A 21,303-nucleotide genomic window follows, 5' to 3' on the forward strand; every position below is an offset into this window, starting at 1 on the left:
CTGGATATTTTTGGATGTGTTTCATTAAAAAAAAAGAAAAAGAAACAAATAGCTATGGTCTTATAGTTCTCTTTGCCTAAGCTGCATCTGAAACTTCTACTAGTCTTGCTATACATTTTACAAAAATAATATCCTCATGTGGAAATTGCTTAAAATTTAAAAATGTAGTAATTGCAGACCACTAGAACTGTTAGTAACATATCGATCATTGATGTAGGGCCGTTATTTATCTTTTAATAATAGGGTTGTCCCACAAATTCTGCATTCCAAGTTTGGATAAACCAGCCTGAGACAGATTTGACCCATGGGATATTCCTGGCTCCTGGGAGTTTCAATAGCTCTAACAATGAGTCTTTAAAAACTCCAAGTTCGCTTGTAATCCAGAGTCGGATCAAGTATGCTAGAGTTTTTAAAACAGCCAGGTCAGCGACTCTTTTCATCCCAACATCAAAATACATAGGTGTTAGGGGTAAGCTGGAAGGTAAACCTAATGGTTTCCGAATAAAATTATTTTCAGCGGTCGTCAATGAATGTAATTTGACAGCCTCAAATCTCTGTCCCATAGAGAGCAGCTCCCTGTGCCATTGCACAATAAGTTTCCACGGCAGGAGAAATTATGTGCGACATGGTTTGGTTATAAAACCTTAAAATGACATTAGATCTACATTCAATCATTAATGTAAATTTTTCCAATTGACTCCTCAACCTTAAGTTATCCATGAGTCTAACACCTAAGTAATCAATGTTGTGTACTCTATCAAGAGCCTTACTACCTCCATGAATTATGCGACTTTCCTTCCTAGTCTTTTCAAACACCATATACTTAGTTTTATTAATGTTTATTTCATGGCCTCTTAATTTACAAAAACTTAAACGTATTGATTAAAATTTGGAGACCCATAGGTGTTTTAGATATAAGAAGTGAGTCATCTGCAAAAAGTAAAATTGGCATCTTCTTCTTATTATTCAGAACCTGGGTATCATTTCTGCAATGTTCTAAGGCTTCCACAGTATCACTGATGTACAGAGAAATTGTCCTTATAGTTACTGAGCTAAGTGATGGTATCACACTCCACGTCAACTAACCTCTTTGCAAAACAAGATTATTATCCTGGGATCTTTCAACTTCTTTGAGTCTGAAATCAACTTCTTCACAAAATCAATTCTTAATAATTTTTTTGTTTTATTCATTGTATCTGCAAAAAAGCACATTCACTCTACTCTCACAACCATGGCATGTTCTCCCTATTGATACTCACGCCTCCAAACCACAAATGCCTTGAATGTAACCACTCATCACTTCATCCGAATTTGGGCACTGGAAACTAGAATCAGGGATTTTGAAAATATTTTGGGTACAAATTTGAGTTCTATACTGGTTGTAAACCATCAATCTGCAACCAAAAACTGCAGGAGCCTATGGACTCACCAAGATATTTCAATTACCTTTTTTTGTTTTTCATTTATTTATTTATTGGTTTTCAAAATACAAGTTACTCCTACAGTCACCAACAGATAATCAGCATTACAAACAGGGTGAAATATCTTGTATAATTGATGCAATTTACCACCTTGCCTATTCTTGTTCTTAATTGACATGAGCTTGAAAGATATAGAGAGAAAATAAAACAATGTAAAAGTGTCATAAAGTATATAACTTTCAGTGAGTTACATGCCTAGGAAAAATGTATCAAAGTCAGCCGTAGGAATTTGTATCAAGAAATGCTAACAGGTGTTTCGTCGATAGGGGAATACACCCCGGGACTTCATCAGGGCTAAAAGAATATGATAATACCAGTTTCAAAAGCCAATCATGTGCAGAATATTGAGCACAGCATTGTGAAGAAACATTTCCCCACTGTGCAGTACCTTATTCGGATGATGCATACGTAGCGAGGAGAGATCGCAACCTACTTCGTAAACCCATGCTTCACATGATATGGTGTATGACGATGTCAAAATCTTATGCTAATATATCCCATTAGTGCTCTGTTGGATATACCTCTGGAGACTAGTGCCTCGTATAGTGGTATCCAATATTTTAATAATTTCAAATCCTGCAAGTCAAAGTATTCAAATGACAAAGGTTTAGTTTTACTGCAGTACTCAAAGCGTACAACTAACTTCAACATGGCTTCAAAATCCACTTTTGGCATATACTTGTAAGGGAGTACACTCCTGTGTTTGTATTATCTTGCGACAGTGTAGTTTTCTATCACCCGGAAGTGTGACCTTATTCACCACTTTTAGACTTTCTTCTTCTTCTTTGACTGGACCGCTCACCTTCATCCCTGCGCATGACATCCTGTATTGTACACCCATATCCAAATCTTTTCCATGTCTATTTCTCCTACATTCACGGGCATCAAGCACCACATATATATCAATTGTCTATGCAATAGTACGCTTGGTCCGTATTACAGTGGCTATGTGTTACCCATTCACACGTTTCCCTCCATATTAATTTGTCCACCCCTATTAGTGAGTTTTAAATTTAGTGTAACTGTTGATTTGCAGTATTTTATTCATGACACCTATGAGACCAACATTGTAAACATATATTTGCCATTCATTACATTATTCCATATTTAATTATTTTGGCAAGATACCTCCATTTCCGGCCATCCAGGTTTGTGTAACGAGAGCATTGTAATGCAATCTTCAATCCATGCAGTCCTTGTGATACATTTTGGATACATTATCATATTCATTTACAATATCAAGCACCTCCTGTCTGTTTTCAAAATCCTGTCCCTTTGTCTCTAAAGAAAGCCTAGTCCCTAGTCTCCTAGGAAATACTGTAATTCGTGGTCCATATTAAGACCCCCGTTCAACAGATTTAAGATGCATTATCCACAGTGCTTTGTGCGTCTTAATTAAATCTATTACCACCTCGAGGTTTTACACTAGTATATCGATCACGTAAAAAGGAAATTGTTTATGTTGTCCCTGTGCCTCACACTCTATGGCAGGCATTGCCATGGGATATCTTGCGTCCTGTTGTTTTAAGGCTCTTGGTGCCCTTATTCCTGCCTGATTATGCTCCCCTTATACATACGTTTGAATTTGCATTCAATAATGTAGACCAAAAATGTAGAATTGCAATTTATGTTGTGTCTGATTATGTCGGTCTTGTCATCGTGTCCTCGGAAGTCCTTTTTTTCTCTATTGCATAGCTGCAAACCCAACATGGGCCACATTTGTGGAATCCCAATGAGTGTTGTAAGAGCCAATTTGCCGTGTTTTTGTCTTGAGGGACACTCGGACTCAAGATTGTTTTTAATGTCCTGCCTCTGATAAAATGTGGCCCCCTGGTTTAATTCTTGTGCACGTCTTTAGTTATTTGTCCACCTTAAGTTCTCCCCAATGTTTAATCATATTTTTCATTTGTGTTTTTGACTAACCATTATAGTTAGTCACAAATCTAATTTCTTGTTCTTGATTTTTTGTTGTCGATTTATCTTTTAAAGTGCCACGTCTCTGTATGCCCAGGATTCTACTTTCAGCCTTCCCAATTATTTGTTTGTTGTGGCCCCTTGCTAAGAAGTGTATTTTCATGCTTTCTGCACAAGAACTGAAATAACCTTCCTCCCTGCAATTTCTTCTAGCTCTTATGAATTCTCCAAATGGATTAGCCTGAATGGGATGTGCACTTGTGGCATGCAATAAAGAATTGCACCTGGTAGGTTTTCGATGTTGTCTACTCTGTAATTTGTTACCCATCACAGAGTTCCACATCTAAAAAGACTATGTCAGTGTTACTGTACTGGTAAGTGAATTTAATGTCCATGGTGTTTGTATTTAAGAACTCACACAATTGTATGAGCTTTGCAGAGGCCCCTGAACATTAGGCAATCATCTAGGTAACGTCCCCAATTTATGATTGAGTCGCTCCATTCGCCCCCTTTTGGGCCCAAATCCTTTCATCTTCTAGCCATCCCATGAACAGGTCTGCAAAGGATGGAGATAATTTAGATCCCATGGCCACTCCTTCTGTCTGTCTATACCATTGTCCCTTAAAAAGGAAGATGTTATTGCCAAGTATCAGATCCACCATAGTCAATAACATTTACGTGTGCTGCCATTGAGAGGCCGAGCTTATGTTGAGATATCATTCCATTGCTTTCAGTCCCAAGTTCGATTTGATACTTTTTTATAGTGAAACTACGCCCAATGTGGCCAGGATAATTCCTTCTTCCCATGATTAATCAGCAAGTAAACTTAAGATGTGCTTGATGTTAATACAGCTAGCATTGAGGGAAGACAGTCCCTGAATGTGATAACTATAAAACCCCACCTGACCCACTCACCGGCATCTAACGAAGTAAGGGCACAGCAATCAAACACAGAGAATGTCAGGGAACTCAGGTTGTTGCCCTGGAACCTAGCAGGATTAAGGTCAAAGATTACCTGTGACGACTGGGGGAGGCTGATAGATAGCTATGAGATCTACCTCTTCCAGGAGACATGGGCAGTCGATAAATTTCATAGAGTAAGATTCACCAATCATAGTGTAGAAGCTATTCCATCGAAAAACGGTCGTCCAGCGGGTGGTCTAATAATCTGGATTAAAATGGATTTGGGTATCCTTATTGATAAGCTTGATTCTGATAATTCTAACCTGATGACCGTGATCCTGAAAGATACAAGCTTAATGAAATCTGTACTACTGGTAAACATTTACAATAGGTTTGCCTCACAAGATCAAGATTTTCCAACTATTGTGCACTTAGATAAGATAATTGAAAAAGAAAGGATACACCATTATATAGTAATAGGAGGGAATTTTAATGTAACATTCGAGCCTTTAGAAGTTACTAAACCATCACTGATGAAGAAGACCTCGAACTGGGCATTGCATCCCTGGGCTATGAGAAGTTAGCTAAGAATGTAAAGTGGCTCTTCAAGTTGCTTCCCTTACTTACAAATATGGGTAACGAGCTGTGAATGGCCGTTCAATCTCAGACATCGGTCTTCACCATACGTACAAGCGGGTCAATTCCAAAACAAGAATAGATTATTTCCTGATGGACATTCAACTATGGCCAAGCCTTATTGATATGCGGGGCCTAGAGAGGAATGATAGTTACCATAATGCCCTCTCTCCAGAATTAAAAGAGGTGCTTGGTTCCCGTTGTTCATCTGTGGAACTAAATCCCCAGAATCACTCTGTTACTAGCAACAACAAAAGAATGATTAAATGGCCACAAATAAGGAATAATGCAGAGTCCCTGTCAAAAATCTATACCATTGTAGCCAATTTTCTGGTGTCCTTAGGGCCTAATAAGTCGGACTTGCAAAAAATTGAAGACTCTTTCAGGATTGTATTAAGCAAGATCAATACATTCTTTTATAAAAACCTCTAGCAGGAACATAACCACAAGGTCCAAATCAAACGTGTGGTTTCCTGGTGACTGTAAATTAGCATGCCAGTCTTTGATATGTGCAATAAAATCTGGTCAAAGAGAAGCCATTATAATTAATAGAAAAGCCTATAAAAAGCCCAGCATGAGGCACATCGGAATTGGCACCAAGAGCAAAGGGAAGACCTACTTGCTCAGACTAGAAATTATTCAGACTTCTGGTACCTAATTGAAAAAGGGACAAAAAGTTTAGTTGTGGAAGACAGTTTTCACATCCTCCCACAGGTTTGGGAGGATCACTTTTCTAGATTATATACAGGACCAGAGGAAAGTGAGGCAGCACCCAGGGAATTTTGTTACCAGGAAGCCAACACTATCTGTCTTTTATTTTCAGTAGAGAAAACACACGAGGCCATCATGACCATGAAGTGGGGGAAAGTCCAAGGCCTAGATCTAATACCAGACAACCTTTACCTCTCTGAACCCCAAATATGGAGTGCGATTTAAAATGACACATTCAATGCCATATTGGGTGGGGAAGAGATACCAGATAAATGGCTGGGCGTGGAAATCGTGCCCATCCACAAGAAAGGAGATAAAAAAGTGACCGGACAAACTACAGGCCGATAAGTCTTATCGACATAGCACAGAAAATATTCTGTCTGCAATTGCTGAAGAGAGTGAAGAAATGGATTAGCGAGGTGGATTTATCATCACCCCTGCAGGCAGTGTTTTGACAGAAGACAAGCATTGTTGATCAGATGCTTCGCTTCCTCTTGATCCTGTGGAAATCTGTAACAATAGGTAAAGGGTCTCTATATGTGGTGTTTGTAGATCTAAGGGTTGGATTTGATTTGGTACCACAGGGAAAACTCTGGACAGCTTTGAGTAACCTTGGGTTACCACCACACAAAACATTATGCCCAAATAAAATGGGGCAACAACAGAGGATTAACCAACCGGTTAGGGGTGAGCTGCAGAGTAAGGCAGGGATGCGTTTTGGCACAAACATTATTCATGCTTTATATAAATGCCTGATTGATCAGCTAAGGGACTGTAGGGGTGAGCCCCCCAAGCTTGCAGGATGTGAGGTGCATGCACTACTTTTTGCAGACGACACCCTGCTTATTTCAAGGTCACAGATGGGGCTCCAAAATCTAATGGATCAATTTGGGAGATGTTGCGAATTAACCATTTAAAAATTAAATTCATGGTTTTTAATCGGCACATGTCTTTTAATCGAAATATAAAACCGGGCCCCACTGTGCTGGAGGAAGTTAATCAATTTGATATATATGAAATATATAAAAAAAGTCAATTCTCACTCCAACTTGTGGGATCGGCCTTATGTACAAAGCTAAAAAAGTCAAGCTTCAGACCATTGATCCCAGTCACCCAAGTGTATCAGGCAAAGGGACTGGGGGCAGCGCTATACGGTGCAGAGCTTTGTAGCCATGTAAATGTAGCAGCCATTGAGAAGGCCAAAAATAATTTTATCATATCAATCATGGACCTTCCCCGTAACGCACCACTAATTCCCATGTGACTAGATTTAGGAATGAGGAGCATTTCTCATGTAATCGTCCTTCGACCATTAGTCTATTGGATGCGCATATGGGCGAAAGATTCACCGCTACTCTTGAAAGAGTCAATTCATGGCATACTACTATTAGATATCAAAGGATGTATTGAGTGGTTTAAACACATCAAGACATGGTTGAACAAACTTGGTATGTTTGATCTGTGGCTGACCCCTAGCAAAATTGAAAAAAAAATGGTCATTCACCTTAAAAATAATTATTGGAACCATGTCATGGTTAGCTGTCTCAACAAGAGTTCTGCGGGTGAATTGACAAGCAGGTTCCTCAATTTTGAAGATAACATGCTACAAGAGGAATTTTTAAATCGAATAGAGCCGTCCCTTCCTAAAATATTATACCTAAATTTTAGGAATGGTATTTTACCAATTAATAGTTTCATTAGCAATTGGAACAGCGTTGATACTTCGCCCTGTTGCCCTGTGTGTGATCCAGCACTCAAGTCAGAAACCCATTTTTTGTATTTCTGTCCAATGTATCAAGAAACAAGAAGAATATGGTTAAACCCAATTTGCCGGATTTTAGCAGCTACCCGCTTAAACGAGATCACTAGAATCCTGAAAAGTGACACCACAGAATACCTGGTCTTTGCTCTATCTAGATACCTGCTCTATGCATGGACCATAAGAAGCAGTACAGTAAAATTCATGAATAAAACTAAATAGGCCAGGCTGAAGGATTTATAGTGAATGGTAGACTGTGATAATATGTAGAAGGCATTGTGTATGTATTATACTTGATGGAATTTTTCTTTTTCAATTGTTATCTTTAACGTGATCAAATGAATTAGAGGGGAATTACAATCCATTTAAGGGTGTACGGCATGCATAGGTCAACTGTTATTGCAACATGGTACGGATGAATTTGTTTTTAAACTTTTAAATATCTTCATTTTAGCACAAATGTTATCCTTGGTTTTAAATTGTATTCCTACCACGTATTTCACTTAAAAATTCATAGTAACTTAACCCAGATCTCTGAGACAGTTTGCCCCGGTTTTCTTGACCAATCACTCTTCTCAAAATGTTTTCCCTTTTTTCAATCAATTGTACACAATGTGCTTTTGTGGTTTTAATGCAAAATCAAATAAAGATATTTACTACTAACTACGTCCAGTGTGGCCAGGATCATTCCTTCTTCCCATGGTAAATCAGTAAGTAGACTTAAGATGTGCTTGGTGTTCCTGAGAAAAGAGGGGAGTTTCCGTACCAATGGTTGAAGGAAGAGGGCCACACGCTTGGCTAATCTTTCTGTCGGACCCCCAATGCTGGACTCAATCAATCTCCCTGGTGGGAAGGGTAGGTGCTCATGTATTTTGGGCAGTGTATAGAGACATGGGAGTGTTTGTCTAACCCCCTTTAAATACATGTATTCTACATCATCAAGAAGGCCCTTTTCATTCCATTCCTTAAGACTGGCATTGATTTTACTCAAGAGTGACCATATGGGTTTCGACTTCAGTTTTTCATAACAGGTAGTGTCATTCAATTGTGTCATTGCCTCTAGATCAGAGTCATTTTTATTCATGACAATGTTCCCTCCCTTGTCTGCTTCTCTAATTATGGTCAGTCTGTCCGATTCTGGTTGTTTGAGTGCTGAACGTTCCCCCTTGTTCCGATTGTCTTTGAATCTGTGTTTGTGAGTTAAATGTTTCCGACTGTGTTTCTCCAGATCCTCTAAAACCAGTTTGTGGAAGGTATCCATCGTGTTACCACCTGGAAGGACCAGAGTATATTTTGATAACATTTTTTAACTGCTCGCTATTGTGCGATTTGTGTCAATGAACAAGTCCTCTAATAGTCTGGCCATGTTGCTGGGAGCTTGTTCTAGATCTGTAATGGACAACAGTAATGGAGAGTCACGCATATCCCGTATACTCAATGTATCAGACACTATAGAAGATGGAATATTTACTCTGGTTTTATTACGTACAGGATTATTACTAAAAAGAAATTTCAGTTTTAATCTCCTTACAAATTTGAAAAGATCCACTTTAACTTTTCAGACATACCACGCCTCATTTGGACAAAAACCCAAACCTTTTTCCAGTAGTGTTATCATGTCGTTATCATGTCTGGGGTGAGTGTTTTGTTGGAGAGGTTTATCACCTCCACCCCCATGTTCTCGGCGTTGAATAATTACTTTTGTACCCTCATCTTAAATTCTTCCTGTCTTTCTCTATTTCCTGCTCTCTTGCCTCTACAGGTTTTCTTGTTAAGCCCCCACGTCTGTAATGGTCTTGGTTGCCCCTCTTTATTCTTTGTTCCTCCTACCAAATGTCAATAAAAAGATTCAATGAAAAACAGTGATGTAACTAGAGCAAACTCACCCTCGTAGACGAGGTCCGGGGCCGACGCGGAGCTGGCGTCAATCTGAAACAGAGACCGCGTTACGAGGTGAGCAACATTGTGGCAGTTATTAAGCCAAGATTCAAAGTCTTTTCGTTCAACTTGCTTAAATTACCATGCACGTAAACAATACGGCGGCGGCAAGTAGAACATTACAAATGGTGTTGCTATTGATTTTGATGGCTGCATGAAAATACTCATCCCCAGAAGTAAAAGCGCTGTGTAAGTGTAAAACAGAAAATGGAAGCTCGGGTTGCAAAGCGAGCGTCTAAGGTATCCACGATCTTCCAGTCTGGGGAGCATCAACAAAGTGCCAAACAGACGAACGAAAATTCCAAAGAAATGGGGAACACATTGAAACAACTAGTGAATCAGCTAGAAAGGCTATATAAAAAGGAGATCAATAAGAGCTGGGAAGTTATTGCTCTGGAAAATTATATTGAAGTCAAACGTACCCCACGAGGGTTGAGAATATTCACCATGCCCACGCACCCAGAAACCAAAGAAGAGCTTTTGGATGACTGGGTTGAAAACAACACAGAATGCTCCATGAATATGAGGCGCATCCTGATAAAGCACGCAAAATCTGACATCAGCGATATAACGCAAAAAATCAAAGATGTGGAAGAAAGTTTAACTCAGGAAAAAAATCAGGAAGACCTTGGGAAACTACGGAAAGAAATGGAGACAAGAGTGGAAAAATATGAACAAGAGATTCAGGAATGTAAGGAGCGAAAGTTCAAACGCGATGAACAGGATTACTTGCATGGAAGGATACTAACCTTTGCGAGACGTTATGACACTCTGAAAAAGAACTACCCCATGCAAATCAGCAAAACAGCGACAAGCACAAGTGAATCAGATATCAGTGAGAGTGAACTCACAAGGGAAAAGGTCAAGAGGCTGACTTTTTTAGAGGAAATCAGACTGATGAATCTAGACAAATCAATGGGAAGGGGGGGCGGCCGAGGAAGAGCAGCAGGCAGAGGCCGAGGGAATACGATACCAACTCCCTCAGAAACGCAAGAAAAACCAGAAGGTCAAAACGAAAAAAGACAATACCCCCTTTGGAACAGAAAGGAGCGAAAGTAAACTTAATTGTTAATCTTTCCAAACATGACCTGTCTAAAGAAGAAACAGTAATAAACAAAGGACTGTCATTTTGTCCAGAAGCACATTTTGATTATACTCAGGTGCGCATCGATATTTATAAATACATCAGAAAATTGAAATTAGCAAAAATTCATGCAAATAAAATTCAGCCGGCTATCCAAACTGATGTCACTTCAAATGTGGAAAGTAATGCACAAATATCGATAGATCAAATGCCAGATCTTAAAAACATGTTCGACATCATGTTTGGAATGGAGGATGATGCAATGACGGAGCAAGAAGTCTTGGAACAATTGGAAATTAAAAACCAATAAAAGAACGGACACTGGATTAAAAAAGAAATCGAGATACTGTCCTGTGTTGTCACCAGGCAAGAAAATGTATCTATTCTCTGATGCAATGATAGAAGAACTCGAAAGGCTGCCCAAAACACGTAACATCAATCAAAGGGAAAATTTAACAACTCAAGAAAGGGCTGTAGTCAAGAAGTTGATGGAAAATGAAAATATAACGATAAAACCAGCTGACAAGGGGGGAAATATTGTAATAATGGAAACGAGTGAGAAGCCTTAAGGCAACTGAACGATACAAATAATTACTGTAGATTGAAAATTAATCCAATGGAGAAAATGACCAAAGACTTAAAAAAAAAGATACAAGGCTGGTATGAAGAACAACTAATCAATGAAGAGGAACGTAAATTCCTAACAGAATATCCAGTCACACCTTGCATCTACTTTCTCCCAAAAATTCATAAGACTATGATCAATCCACCGGGGAGACCCATAGTCTCTTCTTGCAACTCCCTATATGAAAACCTATCCAAATATGTGGATACATTTTTGGCCCCAATTGCTCAAAACATGAGCTCATACTTGAAAGATACAGGAGATTTCCAAAGTATACTCACAGTAATAACATGGAACCTGGGTTTTCTCCTAGTTACTATCGATGTTGTATGGATATAATGAACGTACACTCAACAAATGCAAGAAAAGAGTTTATCAAAAAAACAGAACTGAAATCCTAATGGAAAAACCAAAGGACATTGCAGAGAAAAATCCTCCACGATTCATAACTTATAGCAAGGAGAGTGGAAGCATAGTAAACAAGATGAGGAAAAGGGAATTTACTTGCTGGTCGGGAAGGTTTAAGTCATTTTCTCGAATTGATTTCTTCCTTGCTTCCTCAAAACTTAAAAGTCGGTATCATCGGATCCTGCACAATGGCTTTTCCGACCACGCGATGTTAATAACTGAATTTGTGTTGGAAGATAGTAAGAAAACGCTAAAGCGATGGGTATTTAATAAAACTTATCTGTCCGACGAAGTTTGGGTCACATCACTTAAAAATGAGATAAGCGAATTTATTGGTCGCAATATGGGGACGGCTCCTCTCCATGTTATATGGGATTCATTGAAGGCGTTTATTCGTGGGGTTGTCATAGGAAGGGACGCAAGGGAATTTGCTGTTGTAAGGGACACAAAGAATTTGTTACAGCAAAAAATACAGGCTCTAATAGATCAAAAGTATCATAATCCCTCCGTGAGCATACAGAATCAATTAAATGCTGCAAAGCGAGAACTAAGCACATACTATTTTGCAAGAAGTGAAGAAATGTTTTGTAACAGTCCCAAAAATATATATGAACATAGTAACTTTACTAGTAAATGTTTGTCATGGCAGATCAAGGAACAAGCAGCAGCCAATATAATTCATTCCTTAAAATCCCCAATTAATGACTTGGACATCACAGATTCGGGAGAGATAGGGACTATAATGCTGTCCCATTACGAAAACATCTATACTTCACGCCATATCACGGATCAATATAGACTTAATAATTTTTTAGATACATATCCTCTCCCCAGTCACTCTTATCTAGGTCAAGAAACAATGGCAACCTCATTTTCTAGGGATAAATTAGAGTTAGTAGTTAAGGGTCTCCCACGTGGTAAGGCCTGTGGTCCAGATGGACTTCCTGCTGAATTTTTTGTTACATTTTTTAGCTCCCTTGCTGAACCTCTTCTTTCGTTATTAAATTCCATGTTGGAGGGCAGCCCAATTCCAGCGTCCTTTCACGATGGAATGGTGGTCAGCTTTTTGAAAAAGGGAAAGGAACCTAAAGATCCAAATTCTTATAGGCCAATCACATTACTTAATTCAGATTATAAAATTGTCACAAAATTACTTTCTATCCGTTTTAACTTTGTTTCCCCGCAACTGATCCATCCGGATCAAAATGGATGTATTGCAGGTCGTCAACTTATTACTAATACACACTACTTGATTGAGGCATTAGATTATTTTGAAACACAAAAGGTTCCGGCTTTAGTTCTCCTCTTAGATGCAGTAAAAGCTTTTGATTTGGTGGTTTGGGATACACTTTTTTTTATTTTACTGCGTTTTGGCATCCCCTCACAAATTATTAACTTAATTAAAAATCTATATCATGGTGCAAAAGCTCATATTCTTGGTAATGCATCTATGGCAGGCTCGATTTTAGTACAGAGGGGGACGAGGCAAGGCTGCCCATTGTCTCCTGCCCTCTTCGCCTTTTTTATTAAGCCCTTAGCAGTGACAATTAGGAACCATACTGATATTTCTCCACCTCTTGCCTCCATTTATAAGATCAAACTATATGCGGATGATATAATGTTAATATTGAAACCTGAAATGCATTCACAAATACTGGCTTTTTCTGTTTTTGCAGAATTTGAAGCATTGGGGGGATATCGAATTAATAAAAAGAAAACTGAGATTCTGATTTGTGGTGGTACAAATCCTGATTGGACCCTGATATTCAGAGTTGTATTATTAATAGACCTAAAAGATATCTGGGAGTATATTTTTCCTCTTCAGTACGGGATTTATATACATTGAATTTCGAACCTTTAATTCAAAAGGTTCGCGATATGTTTACACGCTGGAATGTCCTGCCCTTATCTATTCTAGGTCGGGTGGCATTAATCAAAATGTCAGTACTTCCTTTATTTAACTTTCTGTTCTCTACTATATCCTGTTCCCTCCTCGGCTCCTTTTTTTCAAAAGTCGAGCCCTTAATTTCTGCCTTTGTTTGGGCAAAAAAGACGCCTGAATCGCTATTAGCACATTATACGCAGATAGGGAACGAGGAGGTCTTGGTCTACCGAATCTCAAAGATTACTATTATGCATACTTTGCACAATACCTATCTAGATTTAAACACCCCGTATCAAGTCAGGTATTATTTATTAATTTCTTTTTTTACTTAATCTGACCTCCCCACTATCGATGTTTAAATCACCCAAATTAGTTAGATATAAGATTTTGAATTGTTTTTTTTTTTTAAACGTGATGGTATGTTGAAAAGGTATTCACTCTCCCTCATGAATTTAATGACTCCATTAAGTGACGCTATTTCTGGTTTTGGGATTAAAATGGGAGCAGAAATTATAGTTAACTGGAACAGATCCGGGTTCTTAACACTTTCTAACTTTGTGAAAAATGGATCTTGGCTAACGCCGAATGAGAAGGCCAAGCTAATCCATGGACATTTTCTTTTGATAAACTCATATAATTTGTTTTATAAGTCTTTGGTTCAAATTGATTTAATTCTGATAGATCAATCTTCACAGTTACCCAATGATCTTTTCTGGTCTCCACTTTTTAAGAACCCTGGAAAATGGAGAAGTAGCTTAGCGCAAAGCAGGGAGGATGATTTAAGCGTTAAAGTAATTAAAAAATAGTACAAACATGAAAATTCTAAATTAACTGACAATTCTTGGACAATAATAAATAAATTTAATTTTAGTGTTTTGAGAGGCGCCAACTGGTGAAGAATGCTTTTTTTTTTAGTAAGTGGCTTTTGTACCGTACTCCAGTAGCCATTGCGAAAATGTATAGTAATATTTCATCCACCTGTTTAAGATGTAATCAACTGGACTTAGCCAACTGGTCTCATATAAGGGTCTATTGTCCCAAAATTAAGGAATTTTGGGACAGAATATTTACCTTTCTTTATGCGTATTTATAATTTACGGCTCCTAGTCACGTTAACCTAATTGTACATGGATTTGATCCAGCGCTTAAATTACCCGAATCTCTGGCGAAACTTATGTATATTATAGTAGCAGTTGCTAGATCATTGATACTTCAGTACTGGAGGTCAGAGACGGTTCCAACTGTGGATGAGTGGTATCAAAAAATCAAGAGAGTCAGAAAAAATGAATTTATATTTGTTCAAAGGATTGGGGGATTAAGGAAATTTACAAAAATTTGGGAATCTTACTTTGATTAGACTGTTATCTGATTATGATTAGTAAATCCGATTTCAGATGCCGGAACTGCTGTTTATATGTTCTCCCGGAAATGTACTTTATTTTTTGTTATACTATCGTTTTTTATTTATATTGGACTAATTGTAATAAAAGGAAATGTCATGTACTTCAATAAAAAATATTATTAAAAAAAAGTAAACAAGATGAGGAAATATTGGCATCTCATTTCAGGGGATCGTGACATTGGAGAACTAGTAGCTGACAAACCAACTGTAACCTACCGAAAGAACACCTCTTTAAAGGATATGCTGGTGAAGAGCCATTTTCAAACCAAATAGAAGACAGATTGGCTCACGAACCAACGAAAAGGATTCAAAGCATGCAAATCGTGTAAAGCCTGCAAAATAGGCAAAAATATGACAAACATTCAAGAACCAAATGGAAAAACTATGATAATTGAAGAAAATATAACTTGTCCATCGAAATTTGTCATATATATGATAGAATGCAAGTGCGGCAAGAAATACATCGGAAGCACGACATGCATGTTAAAGAAGCGTATCCTTGAACACATGCGTGCAGTGAAGAATGCCAACATGGCATATGCAACAGCCAAACATATCCTCAGATGCCAAAAATGAGATTGGAGAGCGATGTGCTTCTAAGGGATCAAAATGGAACCAAAAGGCAACCGAGGAGGTGATCCTGTCCGCAAGCTACACCAAGCTGCATCACGACTCATCATAAAATTCAGAACCAAACAGCCGGGGGGCATTACCAATGATGAGGAACTTTTTGTTCATTTGGAATAACTGTGCTCTCCCAAAAACTCTGCCCGAATGCATTACATTGTAACTTCAACATGGGTACTATACCATTACATAAGTACAAATTCAAAATTTAGAAGTATGATGCTGGGTACTAACCCTGAATACTTTGAAGAATTGCTTTCATTTAATAATGTATAACCACTTAAGGGCAGAAGTGGGTTTATGAGTAGAAATGAACGAAGGACTTACTGACCGTGAGCAAAGCCTTTGGTGGCTGAAACGCATTGGTGGGGAAGAGCTCATCAATAAAATAAGCAAATGACCATTTGGTGTGCCCCATCCTTTGTTCCAAGAATTAAAATTGGACCTGGACCCAGTCCGGCTGCTGAGCGCCCTAGGAGCAGTGGGTCACTTTGGAGGAAAAAACATAATATATATATATATATAAACCTCGACTCACGCCCCCACACACAAGCACTTGCACCTGGCGCTGAAGAGGCAGACCACACCGAAATGCATCCGCCATAGAGGGTGCGCCATAGAGGAAAATAGACACTCTGGCTTGTGCAGCACATTAAAGCGCTTTGAAGGATTCCCCTGTTGTGGCCTTTTCTCTTTCGTTGAAGGAGTTTTCTTGGATACAATTGAGCGCGCTATCCAGTGTCGCGCTGCTAAGGCTCACGCTGCTTCAAGTGGCTCTGTGTTCACTGGATTCCGCTTTGCGGTTTGTTGTTTCTCCGGGGTACCGGAATCCACAGAGTCCCCCAACCCAGCGGATGAAGAAGTACGATGGTGTGGAGGTCTACGACGCCACGGGGCAGGTAGGACTTCCAAGCCTGCCCACGTCAGAAAGGATTCATTTGCTGAGGGGGGTGCAGCGTTTGGGGACCCGAGGAAGCGCTGCTGCGCTACAGTGCTCTGGACTTGAAGGACTGTTTGCTGACTTTTGGAGCAATACAATCTTCCCCCACCTCATTCCCGCATATACCTACCAGACCTTGCCACTGCATGCTGGGACTTGTAGGCGCTGTCTACAAGACAGGCTACAGGAGGCATACACGCTGGGACAGCATAGGCGTGGGAGGAGCTGCGGTCTGCAAACGAGGAGAGGGCAGGACATTTAAACCTCGACTCACGCCCCCACACACGAGCACTTGCACCTGGCGCTGAAGAGGCAGACCACGCCGAAATGCATCCGCCATAGAGGGTGCGCCATAGAGGAAAATAGACACTCTGGCTTGTGCAGCACATTAAAGCGCTTTGAAGGATTCCCCTGTTGTGGCCTTTTCTCTTTCGTTGAAGGAGTTTTCTTGGATATATATATATATATATATATATATATATATATATATATATATATATATATATATATATATATATGCGTAATTTGCACTAATATGTACAAAGCGAATTTTGCACATTATTGATCTGTGTTTCCATGAATAGCAATTTGATCGGCTTGAGCATTTATGCTTTAATAACCACATATTTTTATCTAAATTCAATAGCAGCTTATAAATATTTTATAGTCCACTAATATTGGATTATAGATTAATCAGACTCAACCTTAAATTTTAAATATGATATCTGCATCTATTTTATTCCACACATTTATGAGGTTTTTGATTGTCTTTTATTGTTTGGAAAACAGACTACATATGTCTTCAGTTTGTAGTATGTCTTTGCTTTTTATTTCATCACATGGTGTAGCTATTGTGAAAAAAATGCAATTAGAAATAAATTGTGTAAAAAAACATATATAAAGGGTGTTTGTGCAATTACCTGACGATTTGTGAGCAAGGGTGGACGCCCGAAACGCGTCAGATTTGGTAAATCTCTTTTAATAAATCTCTGCCGATAATACGTATTGACTTGCGTGGTCTTTCCTGTCCCTGCTTGCTGGGTGGCGGCGTTGTGCAAGACTGCAGTTGCTGTATGTGTATATATATATATATATATATATATATATATTCTTTCGTAATTTCACACGCTCCTCTCGGTATGAAAAGCACGAGCCCAAGTGCATCCAAAGATATTTATTTCAGCAAAACGGTAACAAAAAACTCAACGCGTTTCGGGATAGTCTCCCTTGCTCACGAGTCAAGTTGTGTGAGTTTGATTGGAGAATTATAAACACCATGTGACATATAAACATAAACAAAAGACTGCCGCGATTTTTATAAACAAAGCGGTAGCTAGGGAATGTTTTCTTCTAAATACAATTCATAATATATAGACATTGTCAAATTAAATAAATGGTATTTCACTGTGAATTCAAATCTTGTGAAATTAAATTCAAACAAGGGCACAACTTTGTTAAACAATCAGCTGGTAAATGCTGCGCGAAAAAATTACAATAATAAGCTGGAGAATTTATCAACATGGCTCATAATATACCAATTACTTAATGCAGGTTATTACATGTGGCGCCTCCTTTGGCAATCCTATTATTCATGTAAACTTTTTTCATCCAGCTATGTGTCATACACATCGCGCACGACATTATCCACTAAGAATATAGCCCCTGTGGGCAAACACAAGTTGTCTATTGACCTTGCTTTCCAAACTTCAATGCAAATTAATGTCACCTATCAGGGCAACCATTCCAATATGATTTGCACTCACATCTTAAATCTCAGTGACTACCAAGAAACTAGAATTGAGCCCCAGTGGGCTTAATCTCTTATTTAACCAATAACTGTCTGTTGAGTTGTATATCTTGTCTCCTTCACAAGGATTTTCGTATTCCCTGAAAAAATAATAAACAAACTAAATTAAAAAACACACACTAACAAGATATTAATACAAATTCTTAAAAGAGTTACCATCAGCGAGCACATATATATACATCAACATTCAGGGTTATATCAAGACAGGCAGTGGGGCACCCGGGTACAGCAAAACACTAATATTGAGTTATTCCATATTGAGTGTAAAAAAGGTTAACCCAAATGTACTTCCATCTCTTCGTCATTATTATGCCCAAGAGGTGTCATGGTCTTATACCTGATTATAAACTTTGACTCAAGTCTTCTCAAACACTGTAGTCTATTCCCACCTCTTTCATTATACTTCACTGTGTCCAAGACACAGAAGCTCAACAGATCTGAATTCTGGTTATGATGACTTTGAAAATGTCTTGCTATGGGGTAAGTTTTGTCCATGTTTTTAATTGCACGCAAATGCTCTAGAACTCGCAGCTTGGCTTTTTTAATTGTGCTGCCAATGTAAGCTTTTTTGCATGGGCAGAACAGTGCATATACAGCGTAGTCAGTGTTGCACGATGTATGTTCATGAATTACAAATGGTTCTGCTGTAGAAGACAAAATTGCTATTTTTACATTTTTACTGTTCTTGCAGGCTTTACAATTTCTACATGTATAAAACCCCTGTACAATTGGTGATGTTGTTTTACTGGGTTCAATTGCTTTGCACAATTGGTCTTTCAATGATTTCGCTCTTCTGAAAGTCACCTGCGGAGACGTTTCTACACAGGTTGCTATATCTGGGTCAGAGTGTAACACAGGCCAGAATTTATTCAAACTTTTCCGCAATAAAAAAGCTTTGCTGCTGTAAGTTGTGATGAACCTGGTCTTAGTGTCTTGCTCAGTTATCTCAGGCTGCTTAACGAGCAATGACTCCCTACTCCTACTCGCCACCACCTTCTGTGCATTTACGATAGTTTTCCGTGGATAACCCCTTGCTGCAAACCTCTCACACATTATTTTTTCTTCAGTGGAGTATGCGCTGCTGGTGCTGCAGTTGCGTTTAGCTCTTAATAATTCCCCTACCGGGATGCTCTGAATAAGGGAATTTGGATGGCAGCTGTGCGCATGCAACAAGCTGTTGCCTGACGTTGCTTTCCTGAATAATTCACTTTCTAGTTTCTTGGTAGTCACTGAGATTTAAGATGTGAGTGCAAATCATATTGGAATGGTTGCCCTAATAGGTGACATTGATTTGCATTGAAGTTTGGAAAGCAAGGTCAATAGACAACTTGTGTTTGCCCACAGGGGCTATATTCTTAGTGGATAATGTCGTGCGCGATGTGTATGACACATAGCTGGATGAAAAAAGTTTACATGAAAAATAGGATTGCCAAAGGAGGCGCCACATGTAATAACCTGCATTAAGTAATTGGTATATTATGAGCCATGTTGATAAATTCTCCAGCTTATTATTGTAATTTTTTCGCGCAGCATTTACCAGCTGATTGTTTAACAAAGTTGTGCCCTTGTTTGAATTTAATTTCACAAGATTTGAATTCACAGTGAAATACCATTTATTTAATTTGACAATGTCTATATATTATGAATTGTATTTAGAAGAAAACATTCCCTAGCTACCGCTTTGTTTATAAAAATCGCGGCAGTCTTTTGTTTATGTTTATATGTCACATGGTGTTTATAATTCTCCAATCAAACTCACACAACTTGACTCGTGAGCAAGGGAGACTATCCCGAAACGCGTTGAGTTTTTTGTTACCGTTTTGCTGAAATAAATATCTTTGGATGCACTTGGGCTCGTGCTTTTCATACCGAGAGGAGCGTGTGAAATTACGAAAGAATTGCAGGGCTCGCCACCCAGCACGAGCCCACATCGCAAGAGGTCGTGTCAAGGCGGCGTTTCAGCGCTTGCAGAAACTAAATTGATTTAATATATATATATATATATATATATATATATATATATATATATATATATATTTGGTTGTTTTTTTACAGAGTTTTATATAGCGCGAACTCGATCCGAATCGGGTATCAGATCGCTTTACATTGTACCAGTTGCATTACATGAGGACGCATTTGTTTTTTTGTTAGGCACGGGGAGATTAAGTGATTTGCCCAGAATCACAGGATGTTTAGGGTCATTGCCGAGACTTGAAACTAGTTCCCCAGATTCGAAGTCGACCGCCCTAGCCGTTAGGCCAACTCCTCTCCCCAATATGTGTTCCAAATAGGCCTACACCGATTTGTGTGTGTACCGTTTTGCCCCTCCTCCCACAGAGACCTTCCTTGGCAAGAAATGATGATTGTTACTGCACCCCTCCTATGAGTCAATGGATACTTTTATTAGCATTGTTGGTTTGATTTCACTCCCATAGCAGGGAGTTTCAGGAATGTCTGTGTAATTATTACATCGAAGATATGGATCGTTCTCTGCTGGCTTTCCTCGCTGTATTGTATATTTTTTCAGGAATTCATGTCTTTCATAACTTCCTAATACCTGTTCTCTTCTTCCCATCTCTTCTAGTTCTTCACGTGTTATAGTTTTGTCTGTGATAATTTTGGTTAAGCTGTTACTCGTTCAATATGCAGAGGCGATGGTGAATCTGTTTGCAGCTTGGATTAAAGAGGGCTGTATTTAACCTCTTACTCTACAGGCAGCAAATGTATCCAGCAGAGGGTGATGTTTGGGTCTGCCTCTTTTGTTAAGTATAGAATTGGGGCAGCTATTGAGTGAGGTAATAATGAGCACGCAACATGATGTGTTTATGGTCTGCTCTCCAATGTTTTTCATATGTGCATACCATGTGTTACTCTTGATCAGTGTATGTGTTTGAGTGTACGCTATTCATTTCTCTAATTTCCCTTTGTGCATGCTTGTTCATCCTATCATTCACTATTGGTATTACCCCCATCATTGTTGCTCATTAATTCTTTAGGTGAACAAATATTATATATATATATATATATATATATACATACACATACTAAACCCAGCCCTGCATAACAGAATAAACAACAAAATAATATTTCACTGCCTGTTTAGTAGTAAAATATAGCAATATTTGGTGTTTAGTGTAGTTATGACAACTTTTAGCCTTGGTGCCCCTGCACATGCTGCACGAT

Source organism: Lissotriton vulgaris, chromosome 11 (assembly GCF_964263255.1).
Source record: "Lissotriton vulgaris chromosome 11, aLisVul1.2, whole genome shotgun sequence".
Classification (NCBI taxonomy): Eukaryota; Metazoa; Chordata; class Amphibia; order Caudata; family Salamandridae; genus Lissotriton; species Lissotriton vulgaris.